General features: G+C 40.3%; 1 long non-coding RNA gene and 1 pseudogene across 2 annotated transcripts; both read left to right on the top strand.

Moving 5' to 3' along the window:
• Positions 1-953: 953 nt before the first annotated feature.
• LOC116536748 lies at positions 954-5,404 on the top strand. The gene is made up of 3 exons (XR_004262779.1): positions 954-964; positions 2,578-2,583; positions 5,238-5,404. It is a non-coding gene; the product is annotated as an uncharacterized LOC116536748 (long non-coding RNA).
• LOC116536747 lies at positions 4,481-5,404 on the top strand (annotated as a pseudogene). The gene has a single exon (XR_004262778.1). The product of XR_004262778.1 is annotated as a ferritin heavy chain pseudogene (transcript).
• Positions 5,405-21,216: the final 15,812 nt, after the last annotated feature.

Raw genomic sequence — 21,216 nt, 5'->3', positions numbered from 1 at the left:
CAGATCTTGCAGGATTCTTGCCTAGGTACACACATGCCATGGTGGCTTAATGCCTTCATTCCCCCATCATTTACATCAGGCATTTCTTCCAATGTTATCGCTCCCCAACCTCCCCACCCCTTCCTATCCCTCCCCTAGCCCCCCACCCCCAACAGACCCCAGTATGTGATGTTCCCCTCCCTGTGTCCATGTGTTCTCATTGTTTAACACCCACCTATGAGTGAGAATATGTGGTGTTTGGTTTTCTGTTCTTGTGTCAGTTTGCTGAGAATGTTGGTTTCCAGATTCATTCATGTCCCTACAAAGGACACAAACTCATCCTTTTTTTATGGCTGCATAGTATTCCATGGTGTGTATGTGCCACATTTTCTTTATCCAGTCTATGATTGATGGGCATTAGGGTTGGTTCCAGGTCTTTGCTATCATAAACAGAGCAACAATGAACATACCTGTGCATGTGTCTTTACAATAGAACGATTTATAATCCTTTGGGTATATACCCAGTAATGGGGTTGCTGGGTCAAATGGTATTTCTATTTCTAGGTCCTTGAGGAATCCTCACACCGTCTTCCACAATGGTTGAACTAGTTTACACTCCCACCAACAGTGTAAAAGGATTCCTATTTCTCCACATCCTCTCCAGCATCTGTTGTCTCCAGATTTTTTAATGATCGCCATTCTAACTGGCATGAGATGGTATCTCAATGTAGTTTTGATTTGCATTTCTCTAATGACCAGTGATGATGAGCATTTTTTTCATATGCTTGGCTGCATAAATGTCTTCTTTTGAAAAGTGTCTGTTCACATCCTTCACCCACTTTTGGATGGGGTTGTTTTTTTCTTGTAAATCTGCTTTAGTTCTTTGTAGATTCTGAATATTAGCCCTTTGTCAGATGGGTAGCTTGCAAAAATTTTTTCCCATTCTGTTGGTTGCCAGTTCATTCTATTGATAGTTTCTTTGGCTGTGCAGAAGCTCTTAAGTTTAATTAGATTCCATTTGTCTATTTTGGCTTTGGTTGCCATTGCTTTTTGTGTTTTAGTCATGAAGTCCTTGCCTATGCTTATGTACTGAATGGTATTGCCTAGATTTTCTTCTAGGGTTTTTATGGTGTTAGTTCTTATGTTTAAATCTTTAATCCATCTGGAGTTAATTTTTGTATAAGGTGTAAGGAAGGGGTCCAGTTTCAGCTTTCTGCACATGGCTAGCCAGTTTTCCCAACACCATTTATTAAACAGGGAATCCTTTCCCCATTGCTTGTTTTTGTCAGGATTGTCAAAGATCAGATGGTTGTAGCTGTGTGGCATTACTTCCAAGGTCTCTGTTCTGTTCCACTGGTCTATATCTCTGTTTTGGTACCAGTATCATGCTGTTTTGATTACTGTAGCCTTGTAGTATAGTTCGAAGCCCAGTAGTACGATGCCTCCAGCTTTGTTCTTTTTGCTTAAGATTGTCTTGGCTATGTGGACTATTTTTGGTTCCATATAAAGTTTAAGGTGGTTTTTTCCAGTTCTGTGAAGAAGGCCAATGGTAGCTTGGTGGGGATAGCATTGAATCTATAAATTACTTTGGGCAGTATGGCCATTTTCACAATATTGATTCTTCCTACCCATGAGCATGGAATGTTTTTCCATCTGTTTGTGTCCTCTCTTATGTCCTTGAGCACTGGTTTGTAGTTCTTGAATAGGTTCTTCATGTACTTTGTTAGTTGTATTCCTAGGTATTTTATTCTCTTTGTAGCAATTGTGAACGGGAGTTCGCTCATGATTTGGCTGTTAGTCTGTTATTGGTGTATAGGAATGCTTGTGATTTCTGCACATTGATTTTGTATCCTGAGACTGCTGAAGTTGCTTTTCAGCTTAAGGAGATTTTGGGCTGAGACAATGGGATCTTCTAAATATACACTCATGTCATCTGCAAATAGAGACAATTTGACTTCCTCTTTTCCTAATTGAATACCATTTATTTCTTTTTCTTGCCTGATTGCTCTGGCTAGAACTTCCAATACTATGTTGAATAGGAATGGTGAGAGAGGGCAACCTTGTCTAGTGCCAGTTTTCAAAGGGAATGCTTCCAGCTTTTGCCCATTCAGTGTGATATTGGCTGTGGATTTGTCGTCAATAGCTTTTATTATTTTGAGATATGGTCCATCAATACCTAGTTTATTGACAGCTTTTAGCATAAAGGGCTGTTAAATTTTGTCAAAGGCCTTCTCTGCATCTATGGAGATGATCATGTGGTTTTTGTCTTTGGTTCTGTTTATGTGGTGAATTACGTTTATGGATTTGCATATGTTGAACAAGTCTTGCATCCCTGGGATGAAGCCTACTTGGTCGTGGTGGATAAGCTTTTTGATGTGCTGTTGGATTCGGTTTGCCAGTATTTTATTGAAGATTTTTGCATTGATGTTCATCATGGATATTGGCCTGAAGTTTTCTTTTTTAGTTGTGTCTCTGCCAGGTTTTGGTATCAGGATGATGTTCGTCTCATAAAATGAGTTAGAGAGGATTCCCTCTTTTTGTATTGTTTGGAATAGTTTCAGAAGGAATGGCACCAGCTCCTCTTTGTACATCTGGTAGAATTTGGTTGTGAATCCATCCGGACCTGGACTTTTTTTGGTTGGTAGGCTATTAATTGCTGCCTCAACTTCAGCCCTTGTTATTGGTCTATTCAAGGATTCAACTTCTTCCTGGTTTAGTCTTGGGAAGGTGTAGGTATCCAGGAGTTTATCCATTTCTTCTAGATTTACTGGTTTATGTGCGTAGAGTTGTTTGTAGTAATCTCGGACTGTAGTTTGTAATTCTGAGGAATCGGTGATGATCTCCCCTTTATTGTTCATTGCATCTATTCGATTATTTTCTCTTTTCTTTTTTATTAGTCTGGCTAGCAGTCTATCTATTTTGTTGATCTTTTCAAAAAAACAGCTCCTGGATTTATTGATTTTTTTGAAGGGTTTTTTGTGTGTCTATCTCCTTCAGTTCTGCTCTGATCTTAGTTATTTCTTGTCTTCTGCTAGCTTTTGAATTTGCTTGATCTTGCTCCTCTAGATCTTTTAATATTGACAGTAGGGTGTCAATTTTAGATCTTGCCTTGCTTCTCATGTGGGCATTTAGTGCTATCAGTTTCCCCCTAGACACTGCTTTAAATATGTCCCAGAGATTCTGGTACATTGTGTCTTTGTTCTCATTGGTTTCAAAGAACATCTTTATTTCTGCCTTCATTTCATTATTTATCCAGTAGTCATTCAGGAGCAGGTTGTTCAGTCTCCATGTAGTTATGTGGTTTTCAGTGAGTTTCTTAATCCTGAGTCCTAATTTGATTGCACTGTCGTCTGAGAGCCTGGTTGTTATGATTTCTGTTCTTTTGCATGTGCTCAGGAGTGATTTACTTCCAATTATGTGGTGAGTTTTAGAGTACGTGCAATGCGTTGCTGAGAAGAATGTAAATTCTGTGAATTTGGGGTTGAGAGTTCTGTAGATGTCTATTAGGTCTGCTTGGTCCAGATCTGAACTCAAGCCCTGAAGCCTGCTTCTGTCAATTTGTCAAACTCATTCTCCATCCTGTTTTGTTTCCTTGCTGGTGATGAGTTGTGATCCCTTGGAGGAGGAGAGGATTTCTGGTCTTTGGTGATTTCATCTTTTTTATGGTGGTTTCTTCCCATGTTCAGGGATTTATCTACCTTTGAGCTTTGAAGTTGGCGATTTTGGATGGGGTCTCTGGGTGGACATCCTTTCTGTTGATGTTGAAGCTATTTCTTTTTGTTTGTTAGTTTTCATTCTAACAGTTCCGTAGAAGAGGAGCCTGGCTGTTACACACTCACACATTACACACTCACACAAAGAAGATCTTTCTAAATTACAAACACATATAAACACACAGACACACAGAGAGAACTTACAGCTTCAATTCTACCATTTCAGCCAAGAGTCAAGAGCAAAAGCAGAAATATAAAAATTCCCTCAGTCAGATGTCAGAGTTGTTCTTCTCTGTGGACGTAAAATTCTTAATTAACTGGATCTTAAAATAGACAAAGAAGCAAAAAGACTAACAAATCAGGTTCTCTGCTATCACCCAACAAAGACTAGATCTCTATGAACCATTAACCCACTTACAGAGATCTGCAAATGGTCAGACCACAAAACCAAATTCTCAATCGTTGTTGCCAGCAATGGGAAATAACTTATCTGCTCAAAACAAACCAAAAGCAAAGCACAAAATTAATAGAGAAACAAAATTGAAGTTAGAAAAACAGAGTCAGCACTTTACTTTTGGGAACCAAGAAAATACATGCCTGGGCTTAAACTGTCCATAAGATGCACCTCTCTGGTGAGGAAATTTGCCTGGCTCTCTTATATGAACCCATTGGGTATCTTGGTGGAAGACTTCCAAAACTGTCAAAAGATAATTTTTGAAATAATAAGGATAAAATTGTTACCCTCACACAGTTAGGAAAATAAACACATTAAAGATTTTATTGAGACGTTCTTCGCCCAGAGTCGCAGCAGTTTCCTGCTTCAACAGTGCTTGGACGGAACCTGGCGCTCGTCCCCCACCCCGGCCGGCCGCCCACAGCCAGCCCTCCGGCACCTCCACACCGCGTCCTCGGACCGCCTCAAGGCCCCCGCCGCCTCTCCAGCGCCGGGCAGCCACCGCCGCCGCCGCCTCTCCTTAGCAGCCGCCATGACGACCGCATCACCTTCGCAGGTGCGCCAGAACTACCGCCAGGATTCAGAGGCCGCCATCAACCGCCAGATCAACCTGGAGCTCTACGCCTCCTATGTTTACCTGTCCATGTCTTACTACTTTGACCGCGATGATGTGGCCTTGAAGAACTTTGCCAAGTACTTTCTTCACCAATCTCATGAGGAGAGGGAACATGCCGAGAAACTGATGAAACTGCAGAACCAACGAGGTGGCCGCATCTTCCTTCAGGATATCAAGAAACCAGACCATGATGACTGGGAGAGCGGGCTGAATGCGATGGAGTGTGCATTACATTTGGAAAAAAATGTGAATCAGTCATTACTGGAACTGCACAAACTGGCCACTGACAAAAATGACCCCCATTTGTGTGACTTCATTGAGACACATTATCTGAATGAGCAGGTGAAATCCATCAAAGAATTGGGTGACCACGTGACCAACTTGCGCAAGATGGGAGCACCCCAGTCTGGCTTGGCAGAATATCTCTTTGACAAGCACACCCTGGGAGACAGTGATAATGAAAGCTAAGCCTTAGGCTAATTTCCCCATAGCCACGGGGTGACTTCCCTGGTCACCAAGGCAGTGCATGCATATTGGGGGTTCCTTTACCTTTTCTATAAGTTGTACCAAAACACCCACTTAAGTTCTTTGTACCGTTCCTTCAAATAAAGAAATTTGGTACCCAAAAAAAAAAAAAAAAAAGATTTTATTTAGCACAATGGATAACGCAACTAGACAGATGTTATAACTAATTCAAAGAAGTCAAAAAAGCACATACTTATATGGAGAAAAAGATGTTGGAATGAATTTGTGAATGAAAGAAAAACTTGTTTTTCTGAAGGGGTTAGGGAAGTCAGTTGAATCTCTGCCAAATCTACCATATAGGACAGCATTTACAGATCTCTAGATAAGAATTACTTTGCATTGTTGTAGGTTAGCTACAATTTATCCCATATAATCGGAAACTGATAATCCAGAGTAGTATATCCTAGTAAATAAATAGTTTTCCATTGAGGCACAAAATTTTCTCTATACTGCCCACATAATTTTGATGCTACGTACTAGAATATATCATGATACAGTCTCAGTGTCTGAATTTCCATATTACAATGCTAAGTAAGTCTATACACTGAATGGTAACAATATTTTTTGAAGCAAGAAAAAAAAAATTAAACTCTTTAAAACATTTAAAGAAGTTTATTATGAGCCAGTTATGAGTGACCATGACCCAGGGTACAAGTCTTAAGTGGTCCTGAGAACATGTGCCTGGGGTGGTTAGGTTACAGCTTAGTTTTATGCATTTTAGGAAGACAGAAGTTACAGGCAAAGACATAAATCAATACATGTAAAGTGTATATTGGTTCAGCCTGAAAGGTGGGGCACCTTGAAGAGGTGGCTTACGGATTATAGGTAGATTCAAGGATTTTCCTACTGGCAATTGGTTGAAAAAAAAAGTATATCTCATTAAATTCTGATTAAAAAAAAAAAAAAAGAGTTAAGCCTGCATAAAGAGTTGAAGTCAGTAGAAAAAAGAGCTTGAGTTAAGGTAAGGGGGGTTGTGGAAGCCAAGGTTCTTGTTATGTAAATGAAGCCTCTAAGAAGAAGGCCTCAGAGAGAATAGATGGCAAATGTCTCTTTCTGGATCTTAAGAAGTTTCAGACTCTTAGCTGAATCTCTCCTGGATCAGGAAAAGACCTAGAAAGGGAAGAAGATTCCCTATGGAATGCAAATTTTCCTCACAAGAGATGGCTTTGGTGAGCCATTTCAAAATATGTCAAAGAAATACATTTTGGGGTAAAATACTTTTATTTCTTTCAGTGCCTAGTATATGTTATTTGATGCTATGCCAGACAGGTTAGAATTTGGTATTTTATTGCTATAAAGAGTCTGTTTCATCAGTCTTATGATCTCTATTCTAATGTTAGTGCTGTTTAGCTGTGCCTAAACTCCAAAAGGAAGTGATATAAAAAGGCATGCCCAACCTCCCTTCCTGCCATGGCTTGAACTTTAGTTTTTCAGGTTTCTTTGGGATCCCCTTGGCCAAGACAGGGGGTCTGTTCAGTTGGTTGGAGGGCTTAGAATTTTAGTTTTGGTTTATACTAACAATACCTTAGCTAAACGCAAAAATGATTTTATACACTTCGACAAGTTATATCCCACTACACCCAAACTAAATGTAACCCCAACTCAACTTCCTCTTAATTGAACTCCCAAAATTCCAACACCACTTCAATGCCACCTACATGAGTGAAAGTATCATGGAGTAAAAATCAGAATGAGACAGAGGCTTGTGATGGTTAACTTTATGTGTCAACTTGATGGGGCCACAGGGCCCTTAGACCTTTGGTCAAGTATCATTCTGGATATGTCTGTAAGGGCACTGGATAAGAGTAACATTTGAATCAGTAGGCTGAGTAAAGCAGCTTGCTCACCCTAACATGAGTGGATCTTATCCAGTTAACTGAAGATCTGAATAGAGAAAAAAAAAAAAGGCTGAGTAAGAGGAAACTCTACCTACCTGAATGGAAAAGAATGGCTAAGTAACAGGAAACTCTACCTGACTGACTGTTGAAAGTAGACATTGGATTTCTGCTCCCCATTGGAACTTGCACCATCTACTCTCCTGGTTCTCAGGCTTTCGTCAGCTCTCCAGCTTGCTGACTACAGATTTTGGAAATCTTCAGTCTCTATAATCACATGAACTAATTCTTTATAATACATATATCTCTCTTTCTCCCTCTCTTCTTTTCCCTTTCCCTCTCCTCTCCCTCTGTTACTTTCTTTATATATCTCATCATCGGTTCTGTTTCTCTGGAGAACCCTGACTAATATAAGGTCTTAATCCATTGCAGTCAAAATATCTTACTTTTTCAAATTTTACAAAAATGCAGAGCCATGTGAGTACATTATTAGGGACTTAGAAAGTGTCCATGCATGTGAGGGTCCCTGGAGCTTAAGATTTTTTAGTTTCATAGTAAATCTACCTCCACTTCTATTCATCTTTCAAACTCTGACCTTCAAAGAAGCTTTCCTGACTCCTCAGTGTCCCTTTTCTACTCCCAGATAAAAATGATTATTCACTCCTGTGCTACTTCTATACATGTACATTTGTAATGTTGTGTTTGTTAACCTGGTTTACCTTAATAGTTTGTAAGCTTCTTAAGAGGAGGTGCTGTGTCTTGCCTATTTCTATATTCCCAGTGCCTTACAAAGTAAGGCCTCAACAAACATGAATGAATGAATGAATACCAAACATGACTTATTTCGCTGGCTATTCAGAGCTCTCCAGCTGCAAAACCCCTCACCACACTACATTCCATCACTGCTTGAACATAGTCTATTCATTTTCCTTCCTTTTCCACTGCCCCAGTCACCACAAAAATATACTCATCTGTTGCAGTTATCTATTGCTGCATAATAAACTCCTCAAATTTAACGGTGCAGAACATCAACAATCATTTGGTTTTATCTCTCCCTGTCTGGTGGTTAGCTTAGCTTAGTTTGGTGGTTTCTCAGTTAGGGTCTTTCATGTAGTTGCAGTCAGCAGCTGGAGGTGAGGCCATTTCCAAAGCCTCCTGACTAACAGATCTGTAGCTGGATTGGAAACGCTCAAACAGTTGGAGCCCAGAACAGTTGGGGCTCCTCAAATATGTCTGTCTGTAAGTGGCCAAGCCAACATGGTGACTTCAGGATAGCTGAATTTCTGACATGATAGCTCAGAGATCCAAAGGTGTATGCCCTAAGGGAGAAAGAATCAAACAGGAATTGTATAAAATTTTTTGACTTAGACTGAAAGTAATACTGCATCCTATTCCTTAGAAGCAAGTCATTAACACCAGCCTAAATTCTAGGGGAAGGCAGTTAGATTTTACCTCTTGATGGAAGGAGGGTTAAAGAATTTGGAGACATATTTTCTAACTACCACACTATCCTGTTGCACAGTCTTATGTAGACCTTACTCCCTCATAGGTGGCAGCAAGCTAATCAAATCATCTGACTCCTGAGAACATCTTGGAATTTCTTTTCTTTGAGAATGCTGAATATAGGACCCCAGTCTCTTCTGGCTTGTAGGTGTCTCCTAACAGGTCTGCTGTTAGTGTGACGGGCAATAATTTTTTGGATATGACCCTGAAAGCACATGCAACAAAAGCAAAAATAGACAAATGAAATTGCATCAAACTAAAAAGCTTCTACACAGCCAATGAAACCATCAACAGAGGAAAGAGGTAAACTATGGTATCAGAGAATATATTTGCAAACCATACATCTGATAAGGGGTAATACCCAAAATATATAAGGAACTCAAAAACTCAATAGCAAGAAACAAATAACCCATTAATAAATGGGCAAAAGACCTGAACAGACATTTCCCAAAAGAAGACATAGGAATGGCCAAGTGTACAAAAAAAAAAAAAAAAAAAAAAAAAAAAAAAAAAAAAAAAAAAAAAAAGCTCAACAACATCACTAGTCCTCAGGGAAATGCAAATTATAACCACAATGAAAATGAGATATCACTTCACGAATGGCTATTATAAAAAAGATGAAACATAAATATTTGTGAGGATGTGAAGAAAATGAAACCCTGGTACACTGTGGATTAGAATATAGATCAGTACAGCCATTTGGAAAACACTATAGAAGTTTCTTGAAAGTCAAAAAAATAATTATCATATGACCCAGCAATCCCACTTCTGGGTCTATATCAAAAGGAAAAAAAAATCAGTACATCAAAGAGATAGCTGCACTCCCACATTTATTACAGCATTATTCACAATAGCCATAATATGGAATCAACCTAGGTGTCCATCAATGGATGAGTAAATAGAGAAAATGTGGTATATATACATAGTGGAATACTATACAGCTTTGAAAAAGGAGATTCTGTAATTTGCATCAACATGAATGAAACCAGAGCACATTATGCTAAGTTAAATAAAACAGGCATAGAAACAAATTACTATATGATCTCACTTATATGTGGACTGTAAAAAAATTAAACTCATAGAAGCAGAGAGTAAAATGATGGTTACCAGAGTAGAAATGAGGTGATTGGGGAGATCATAGTCAAAAGTTACAAAATTCTAGGTTAGATAGGAGGAATAAGTTCAAGAGACTCTTGCATAACGTGGTGAACATAGTTGACAATGTATCGTATTCTTAAAAATTGCTAAGAGTATACACACACATAGACAATGAAAAATCATTTAGCTTTTTAAAAAGAAGAAAATTCTGCCATTAGCAACAACATGAATAAACTTAGAAGACATTATGCTAAGTGAAATAAACCAGGCATGGAATGTCAAATTACTGCATGATCTCATTTATATGTAGAATCTAAAAATGTCAAACTTGTGAAAGCAGGGAGTAAAATCGTGGTTGCCAAGGGCTGGGGAGTCAGGGAAAAAGGATGTTGGTCAAAGGGTGTAATTTTCAGTTCTGCAGGATGAATCAGTTCTGGAAATCTAATGTAGCCTGGAGACTATAATTCATAATACTGTACTGTATACCTGAAATTTGCTAAGAGAGTAGATCTTAAATGTTCTCACCACACACAAAAAATGGTAACTATGTGAGGTGTTGGATATGTTAATTAGCTTAAGAGTAGTAATCATTTCACAATGTCTACGTCTGTCAAAGCATTACATTAAAAACAATTCTAAAATTTATATGGAGTGACAAAAGACCCAGTATAGTCAAAGCTATTTTAAGAAAAAAAACAACACTGAAGGAATCACATTACCTAACTTCAAATTATACTACACAGCTATTGTAACCAAAACAGCATGGTACTTGCATAAAAATACACACATAGACCAATAGAACAGAAGAGAAGATCCGGAAGCAAATCCACATACCTACAGTAAATCCATTTTCTACAAAGGTGCCAAGAACATACACTGGGGAAAAGACAGTCTCTGATAAATGCGGGGAAACCTGGATATCCATATGCAGAAGAATGAAACAAACCCCTACCTCTCACCATATACAAAAATCAAATCAAAATGGATTAAACACTTAAATCTAAGACCCCACATTATGAAACTACTACAAGAAAACTTGAGGGAAACTCTCCAGGACATTTGGCCAAGACAAATGTCCTGGAGAGTTTCCCTCTCAAGCACAGCAGAGGCAACCAAAGCAGAAGTGGCCACACGGGATCCTACCAAGTTAAAAAGCTTCTGCACAGCAAGGGAAACAATCAACAAAGTGAAAAGCCAACCCACAGAATGGGAGAGAAAACGTCTGCAAACTACCCCGTTGACAAGGGGTTAATAAACAGTATATATAAGGAGCTCAAACAACTCTACAGAAAAAAAATAATAATAATCCAATCAAAAAATGGGCAAAAGATTTGAAAAGACATTTTTCAAAAGGAGACACACAAATGGCAAACAGGCAAATGAAAAGGTGCTGGTGGGTAAATTACATGTCAGAATTTGTTTTGCCTGGAGACAGGGAAGCTGGATCTTGTATTCCTACTGCCGTCTGTCATTGGCTACTCAGCAAGGAGCGGGAGTGGGGATGTAAATTCCAGACATCTCTAAACAATAGTGTGTTAGATCCAGTTTGTACTGGCTCTCCAGAGGTAATTATTCCCAACTCTGAATTCAATAAAGTCTCATTGGTAGGTTGAAATCAGTCATAGTAGACATATTTATGCCATGAAAAATGATCAATTCTACAAACCAGGATGTCAGGGTTTTTTTTTTTAGAGAGAGGGAAATGGTTGTTAAATATCACCAGCACACCCCTGCTACCAAGTCTGTACAGCTGAGGTGATATTTGTGCCCAGGGACAATCTTTTGAAGGTCACAGGTATCAGCCATTAGCTGCAAAGCCTGGGGTAGCTGGAGGATGGACACACAGCATTAGCAAAAGGAAGAGAAGGGTCTGGGTGGGGTGTCAGTAGTGTCTACTACACCAGTACAAATTTACTCTGCTTAAATATGAACCCATCCTGAGTTTTTTCATCTTTGAGGAAAAAACAGCTGAACATCCAAGACTTGATGTGAACCTGAGGATTACCTCCATTACTCAATCTCCAGGCTGTACTTGGAAGACAGAAGGACTGGATAAACTATACCTGCCACTCAGGTCTGCACCCCCAGATGCATTTATTCACAGGCTGGGTGGCAATGAGGAAGATCCTTCTTCTGAAAGCCAATGCCTTCTTCCCTGCTTGGCCCCATTCATAACTCAGTGTCTGACCAGGGAGTCTTCAAAATGACAGCACTTTGTTATTAACAAAGAGGACAAACAGAAATCAAGGTGTTTCTTCCATGGAGAAGGGAACAAAGAACAATATCCAACTATTACAGCCATTGACCTACTGGCTGGTGACTAGCTCCATTTCCATGGAAACAGAAAGCAGAAAAGGAAAAAAAAAAAAAAAAGGTTTTTTTTTTTAGAATTATAGAGGGTTTTGTGTTTTGAGTTGCTTTTTTAAAATAAAGCCAGCAAGGTGCCACAGTTTTCTCAGCCCTGACCCCTACATTGCTCTCCAGAGCAGCCAGTAGGCAGTAGAACAGAATGGCAAGAGGATCCCTGCCCATCCACTAAGCTACCCCAGCAGTCAAGGCAGCCTGAGCTGGTGGGGCACCACACAATGGCAGCCTTGAAGAGGGGGAGACTTCGGAAGAAAACAAGAACAGTTACTTCCAAGGAGAGCAAAGCCTTATGCAAAGAGCTAGCTGCTTTTTATGTCTTTTTGACTTAAAAAAAATTATATATGTGCCTTAGAGAAAAAACTACATCCTTCAGTGAAGCATCATTTTGAGAGCATGGTAAAGCTTCACAGGTTGAAGTGCTACAAATGTACTAGCCCTTCTTCACCCCCTATCCTGGGCACTTTGGGAGAGATGGCCAGAGCGAACTGACCCTTGGGGGCACTGGGTTCTGTTTTACATCTTGGCCTCACTCCAGAAATCAAAAGCATCTGTGGGCACTCTGCCCCTTTGCATCTAGCCTGGGAACATGGAGCTCAAGCTCTTGAGCAAGCCAAGGGGAAGCCGAGAAGCAGGATCTCGGATAACATGCTTGATTTGTTTTGTGCAAGCTTCATGGAAAGCAATCATTTTAAGAGAAGCAAAGAGCCCTATAGCCCACACACAACTGCCATAGAGAGAAAAAGTAGAATTGAGGGGGAAAAAAGACACCAAAAGAAGCGACCAGTGCCAATCTCTCTTTTCAGAAAGTCGAGTTTGCCTTGGTAACCATAACTCATAGTTGCCATAGTGATGACTACGGCTGCATAGGAAATCTGATTTTATAGCACGAGACTGAAAAATAAAAGTTCTATGGGGCTCTTAAGTTTGGGGCCTTACGTTCTACTGAGTAGTGGGTTTCTTCTAGAAGCAGCCTCTGGAATGAAGATTTGGGTACAAGTGATTTATGAAGGAATTGCTCCCAGAGAAAGTGGTAAGGGAGTGGGGAAAAAGTCAAGCAGGGGTGTGAGTTTAGGTGATATCCCAGCATCAGCTGGTCGTGCAGGGAGCTCTAAGGCAAAAATTACTGTTCAGAGTTTGGTAGGTCAGAAGGCAGGCGAGCTAGAATTTTATAATTCTGCACCTGTTGGCTAAGGGTCATCCCAGGAATGTAAACCTTCAGGCACTTTTGGCACCTGTAGCCCCAGTGGAAGCCTCTGCAGAGGAAATGCAGGCGCAGGCCATTAGCCCACAGAAGGTGAGGAGAGACATAACGCACTAATAAAGGAGGTCTGAGGGGCTTCAAGAGGGGGATCACAGTGTCCTTTTAAAATATGGCCAACCTACTTGCTAAACAACATGAAAACCACCATTTGACTACCCACCTTCTCTAAGACATCAATTTCCTTAAGGTTTTTCTCAGGTAGCAGGGCCAGGACCAGGGTGAGACAAGGAAGATATCTGCCTCTTGTACGAAATTTACGGGACAGCCCCAAAATCTCACAAATTAATATAAATACTGTTTTAATTAATTATTTTTAAAAAATTGCAGAAAATTCATGATGAAAAAATATCAATATTTTAAAGAAAGGGACCTCCTCTGCCCCATTCAATTCACCCTAATCCTGGCCCAGCCTGGTTCTTTAGTGACAAAAACAGGGAGCTGGCCTGTGGGCTATAGTTTGCCACTGACTTTTTAAAATAGCGCTTTAAAATTTTATGTGTCTTAATTGCTGAGAATTTTGGTGCTCCCATAAATTTTTCACCAGAGGCAAGTTCTCCACTCACTTCACCTTGGTCTCAGCCCTGCTCAGGGGAGTAACAACTTCCTGAGAAATAGGCATGCAAGGATTTCTGTCCTGTGACGGCTACCCCCTCAACATACACACAAATACATCCTTAAATCCCTTTCCTTTCCCAATCTTCGACCCCAATTCTCAATCACTAAAGGTTAAGATTTTTTTAAAAGTTGTTTTCCATTAACCAAATAAATACATTTTTGTACATCTTAAAATCTTCCAGCTCCCAGGAAGACCCATCTGTTACACTGATCATGCCTTCAATTAAAGTGACCAAATCATCTCTGCTTGCCTAAAACTTTCCTGATTTTAGCACTGAAAGCCACATATCCCCGAAAACCTCTCAGTTACAGCCAAACAGGATGGCTGGTCAGCCTACTTGTAATGCTGCTTCTCTAGAAGAGGACTGTGCTATTTCTTTGGATTCTGGACTCCGGGGTGGTATTCCTATTCCAGTCACTATGGCTGCATAGCAAACCTCTCCAAAATGGCGAAGTAAATCAACCACCATTTAATATGCCCTTGGAATCTATGGGTCAGGAACTTCTGCAGAAGATATCTGGAACCTCAGCTGGGAAGATTCAAAGGCAACCTCAGCTGGGCTGTCAGCCAGAATAACTCTCCATGGTCTTTCCATGTGATCTGTCAGCATGAGCTAGTTGCAGTTTCCTAAGAGCATGACAGCTGGTTCTAAAAGCGAGCATCCCAGGAGACTAAGATGGAAGTGTGCAGCATCTGTGATCTAACTTCAAAAGTCACTGGTATGGTTTGGATGCTTTGTCCCCTCCAAATCTCATGTTGAAATGTGATCTCCAGTTGGAGGTGGAGTGTAGTGGAAGATGTTTAGGTCATGGGGACAGATCCCTCGTGAATAGCTTGATGCTGTCTCAAGGTAATGAATGAGTTTCCACTCTATGAGTTCACATGAGAGCTAATTGTTTAAAAGATCGTGGTACCTCCTCCCCTTTCTTGCTCTCTTCTCTCTCTTGCTTCCTCTCGCCATGTGACCTGCTGGCTCCCCCTTTGCCTTCCACTATGATTGTAAGCTTCCTGAGGCCTCATCAAAAGCTGAGCAGATGCTGGTGCTGTGCTTGTCTAGCCTGCAGAACTGTGAGCCAAATAAATCTCTTTTCTTTTCTTTTTTTTTTTTTTTAAGACGGATTTTCGCTCTTGTTACCCAGGCTGGAGTGCAATGGCGCGATCTCGGCTCACCGCAACCTCCGCCTCCCAGGTTCAGGCAATTCTCCTGCCTCAGCCTCCTGAGTAGCTAGGATGTGCTACCATGCCCAGCTAATTTTTTGTATTTTTAGTAGATACAGGGTTTCACCATGTTGACCGGGATGGTCCCGATCTCTTGACCTCATGATCCACCCGCCTCGGCCTCCCAAAGTGCTGGGATTACAGGCGTGAGCCACCGCACCCGGCCCTAAATCTCTTTTCTTTAAACATTGTCCAGCCTCAAATATTCCATGATAGCAATGCAAACAGACTAACACAAGCACATGTCATCACTTTGTCCAGATTCTGTTGGTTGAGGCAGTCAGAAAGGTTCACCAAGCTTAAGGCAAAGGGACTGAGCCTCCACCTCTCAATGGCAACTGACCCAGGTGTAGAAGAGCATGTGAAATGAAGATCTTGGTTCGGGCAGTCTGCCACAGTCACACAAGCAACAGGATGTCTCCAGAGGAGGTGAGAAGAAATTTGGAGACCCTCCCATGCCTTAGTGTGATCTCCAGCCCCCTCAAGGTTCCTAGGTGCCTGTCCTGTGTTGCTGTGAAGAGGCACAGGGATAGAAGTTCTGGGCAAGAGGAGGGACCCAAACTCCTGAGGACCCTTGGGATGATCTTGGGCACCTGAACAATGACTGGAAAGTGGGGACCAGAAACAAGTTGAGTGAGGAATTTTATCCCCCAGGAGCTCTGATTCCTCCCTACGTCCTTCCCCTGATCAACACTTCTGTTATAGACTGAATGTTTATGTTCTCCTAAAATTTACATATTGAAGCCCTAACCCCAGTGGGATGGTATTTAGGATCAGGGCCTTTGGGAGGTGACTAGATTTAGATGAGGTCATGAGGGTGGGACCCTCATGATGGGAATAGTGTCATTTTAAGAAAAGGAAGAGATTTGCCCTCCTCTCACCATGTGAAGACACAGTGAGAAGGTGGCCATCTACAAGCCAGGAAGAGGGCCCTCACCAGAATCCAACTACACTGGCACGTTGATCTTCAACTTCCAGCCTCCCGAACTATGAGAAAATGAGTGTCTGTTATTTAAAGCCATGCAGTCTACGTAGTATTTTGTTATGACAGCCTGAACAGACTAAAACAACTTCTCCCATAGAGCTCATACCTAAAGGAAAGAAGTAAAAGCATTTGTGAATCCCCTCACCTAGTGCCCACAGTAGTGTGTGCACTGGGAGGGGGTGCCTTCCCTCTGATCACTACCTCAGTGTGGCCACCAATCCCTGGGAAGGACTCCAGAGCCTCAAGCTACTGGACACAGAAACTTCAAGCTTGTTTGCCCAGATCCCTGGTGAAGCATTCTCTCCTAAGGTGCTTTTGTCTTGGAAGGGGCAGAGGCCAAGAGCTCTTTCTCTATCAAGGGCCTAAATGCACCTGACTTCTAAATGTGTGTGAAAGCTAGCCCACATTCCATTGTACAAACATAATTTGCAAGAAGGAGAAGCAACCAGAGGCTTTAAATACAAAATTGGAAGATATATTTTTAAAGTTCAGTGACAGTAAAAGCATCAAAATCCCATTGTGTGGGGGTTTTCAAGGCCAAATTAGGATCCCTAATGGAAATTTAGAGATATGGAGTTCTGTCTCTTTTAAAACTTAAATACTCAGGGGACAGCACACACCTGTGTGACTTTGATTCTTTTGTTAAAGTTGTTGGAAAGAAAAAGACGAAAGCCACCTTTTTGCTCTATATTTCAAGCCTGAGTAGTGAGCGGAGAGAACAACCCACAATATGGTATAAGAATAGCAACTAAAAGAGAAAGATAGAAAACTGACAAATAGGCCTTATTAATGGTTTCCACAAAGTAGGCAAGTCAGAAAAAGTTAGAAGAGTTCTAGTGTGGTTTGTGGGCACATCTGCCAGTCAATTTTCAAGAAAAATTTTTATTTTCATGTTTTTTTCCTATATTCAAAACTAAATCAATGGTGGTGTGCATGCATTTTGTTATTGTTGTTGTCGTCAACAGACTATCTGTTTAGACTTCCTAATAATGAGCTGTTTGCTTTTCTTATATTTAATTCAGACTTCCTTCAAATGACTTAAGTTTTTATAAAGGAATAAATGAACACCCAACCCTACAATGGATTAGAATCCAATTTAAAGGTTGTACCAGTTGCTATTGATTTTTGTTGCCTATAATGAGGCCCAGTGAGTCAGCAACGTATTGTGTAGATTAGAAAGAGGACTACAAATTTTTCCCCTCTCAGTATCCATGCCACTGAAAGATGCATTACAGATTCTGCATCCAGAGGTGGGGTCTATTTTTTCATCTGTTGAATCGGTGTTGGCCATGTAACATTTTTTGGCCAATGAGACATTAGTATTATGACCCAAGGAGAGATTTCCAAAATATTTGCACACTGGAGCTTCTCTTGAAAACTTGCAAATATACTGAACAATCCCAGGTCTGAGAGACATGTGACTCAATCACACCTGTCACCACAGCCACCACTACCACCAGCCAACCCTTAGAAGCAGAGCCACTAACTGATGGGAAGCCAAGTGCAGATGAATGAGTGAGCCAAGCTGAGACCAACAGAAGAACTATTCGACTGAGCCCAGTCAAAATTCCCAACCCACAGACTGGTGAACTAAGTAAATGGTCGATATGTTAAGCCATTATATTTTGGAGTGTTTTATCATGCAGCAATGGTTAACTAACATACATGAACTTTCTGGTGTTTATTTCCTTGATGAATTTCTTAATAAAAGGGGTAACAAAGGGCACATGTATCAAATAATATCATGTCCATTTAATCTCATGATACTTGGAATTGCTATTATTTTTAATTTTTTTTGGTTCTTTTCTTCCTTCTGGAAAGATACTTTCTGATTTTTAAATCATATTTCCTCTTGCCTCTCCCCATGGCAACAGTATGAATTGGTAGGGGTTATGTTAACCCTGGCAGTTGAAGGGCATAACGTGAAGCTGGATACTTTCAGCCTCTGTTTTTGACCCAACACTGGAGGGCACAGCAGCCAAGTGGCCAAAGCTCCCTGCCCTCAGCCATTGACCCTGAAGACTTCAAGGCTCCCTTCTATGTTCTCAGTCCTTGGGGTGCAACTTACACTCCCTGCTCTCCTGAACCTCTTTCCATAATAAGGATTCATTACAGCAACGGAAGGACAACTGCCAGTTGCCATGGAATCAGTGCAGTTGCACAGGGCCTCACACTTAGAAAGGCCCCTGTGGTATAAAGAGTTAACACAGCAGGCCTGACTGCTTAGCCTTGAAAAGACCTGCTTACAAGGTTGGCTGTTGGCTGATGTCTGGGAAGTTGGATTTTAGGCGGGTTCCCACCCTTCTCTAACTGATAAGATGGTTCACTGCCCCTATATTGTTTAACAAATAATGAGGTTTAACCAGCTTTTCTCCTGGGAGTCTGGAATTTGGGTACATGCCAAGCAAGGGGTGCTTATGTGACCGGCCCCCAGTCAAAACCCCAGGCACCGAATCTTTAATGAGTTTTCCACTGTTGGCAACATTTCACGTGTTGTCACAACTTGATTGTGACTTCACTGACAGAGGACTCAGGAAACTTCACCTGGCATCCCCTGGACTTTGTCCCATGCGCCTTTTGCCTCTGCTGATTTTGCTTTGACTCCTTTCATTGTAATAGCCATGAGTGTGACTATATGCTAAGTCCTTTGAGCCCTCACAGTGAATCATCAAACCCACGGATGGTCTTGGGGATCCCAGACTCAGACCCACATTTGGAGTTTAATGCTCTGCAGTCACCATCTTGACATTCTTCATTTTGATCTTTTAATTTGTGTTTCCTAAGTGAAGTCATCTGTTGAATCTGGGTTGGCCATGTAACTGCCTTTGGCCAGCAGAGCATTAGTATTATGAACAACAGAGCTTGTTCCAGAGACTTTAAGCCTTTTACCCTCACCTCTCCCCATCTCCCAGGGATGATTCCTCCTCCCATCCCACCTCACCCCCCAGGATTGCTGCTGCACTCTGCCACCAGCATGTCCCTAGGCACAAAATAGGGTTAAGCACATTTGCTCTGAGGGTCTCTGGGTGTGGCAAAGTGACCACGGCTCTTGCCAAGACTTGAAGCTCCATTGTGCATTCTTATATTTGATTCAGACTTCCTTAAAATGACTATGTTTTCATAAAGGAATAAATGAATACCCAACCCAACAATGGATTAGAATCCAATTTAAAGGTTATACCAGTTGCTATTGATTTTTGTTTCCTATAATGGGGTCCAGTGAATCAATAATGTATTGTGTAGATTAGAAAGGATAGTCACTGGGTGATCCATGTACTCAGCAGGCCCAGGTATGGAGGTTACAGTCCCTTGTGGGGGTGGGGGCCCTTTTTCATCTGCTGTGGTTTGAGGCAGTGGGCCCCTTGGAAGGAGAGATGCCTCGAAAATTCTGTAGCCGGTCCTGACAACAGCTGAGTATGTTGAGCTCTTGACATGTTCCCTGCATCATTTCAACCGCACAACTATCTCCCATGGTTTTGGACCCATAGCCTACATATAAATTAAACAAATGTTTCACTAAATAATACCACTGTAATATATGGATAAAGTAAAACATAACAAAGCTATAGCACATGTGATTTTATGAAAACTTCAATACAATATTAAAAACTCCCCACTAAATAATACAAAAAAAAAAAAAAAAAAAAGAAAACTTGGGAGATAATGTTTTTGATGAAGCTTGACAGTCCAGATCACAAAGGAGCAAGGATACATGTATAGCTGGAACACTGTTGAGCCTGTTTTTAGACTAGGTTTTTCTTTTAAGCTGATCATAGCCTAAAGTGATTTCACGACGCTCGACTAATGGGTCACTTTCTATTGTCAGAAATACAGTCTTCTGGAGTAATGCTCCCCTACCTCTTCTTCTAATGTCATGCAAGATGTGATTAAGTGTTCCACAGAGAAAGGGTTCCACAGGCAATAAATGTAGAAAATGGCGCATATGCATTACCTTCTTAGAAATTCACAATGCACATTACCATATTACTATCTCTGAGAAATCCTATAGTGAATAGAAATAGATTATCCAATCTTTATCAAGCATTAGCATATAATCCTTCCTATGTATTTATTGGGTCAAAGAGAAAACACATCCCCAATGTGTGGATATTTTAAAAGAATAAAAAGAACAATATTGTATTTTTGATTTTATAAAATGGGGTCAAAATTACTCTCAGATAAAAAGTCAAAGCCTAACTAGATTTTATTGTCTTAAAACATAATTTTTAAAATATTAATTAAAGAGTCTATTCAAGAAGTATATCAGAAGATAAAACAACTCAAAGAAAATCAGGAGGATAGAAATAATAGAAAATCATAAATAAATTAAAAGAAAGGAAAATCGAATTTTTCTTTTAAAATAGACAAAATTTTGTCAAATACAATTTTATAAAGAGAAAAATACAAATAGACATAATGGGCAAAAGAGAGCAAATAGATGTGTGGGTTTGACAATCTTAATAACATAAAGAATTTTCTGGAAAATATAATGAAGAAGGAGAAAACTCAAGTAGATCAACAACAATAAAAAAAGAAAAGCATTTGCAAGGCAGTACCTTCAAAGGAAGGCTGGAGGACCAAATAGTCTTACCAGTGAGTTTTTTCAAACTTTCAGTAAGCTAATTTCTTTCTTTCTTTTATATATATAAAATTGCGTTTTAGGTTTTGGGGTACATGTGAAGAACATGCAAGATTGTTGCATAGGTACATACATGGCAATTACTAATGTTCCATAAATTGCTCCGGGCGGGGGGGGACCTACTAAGTTTGTTATATTTAACTAAGTTTGACACTAAATCTGACAAGTACAGCTAAAATTCTGTAGATATAGACCATTAGTGCTTATAAAATAAAAAGAGCTAAAATGCATTAAAAACACATAAAATCAAATGCAACAGACTAGTACAATAATAACCTACCACATCCACACTCAATCAGAGTTGATTCCAACTCTTGCAAGATTTAATTTATAGTAGGAAATCTATAAATAGCATATGTCACATCAATAGATTAAATAAAAAACTCATCACCAAGAATCCTTTAAGA

The sequence above is a fragment of the Sapajus apella genome, unplaced genomic scaffold (assembly GCF_009761245.1).
Source record: "Sapajus apella isolate SASKATOON/1434 unplaced genomic scaffold, GSC_monkey_1.0 scaffold103, whole genome shotgun sequence".
NCBI lineage: Eukaryota > Metazoa > Chordata > Mammalia > Primates > Cebidae > Sapajus > Sapajus apella.
The sequence above is the reverse complement of the archived record's forward strand: the minus strand, read 5'-3'. Positions and strand labels throughout refer to the sequence as shown.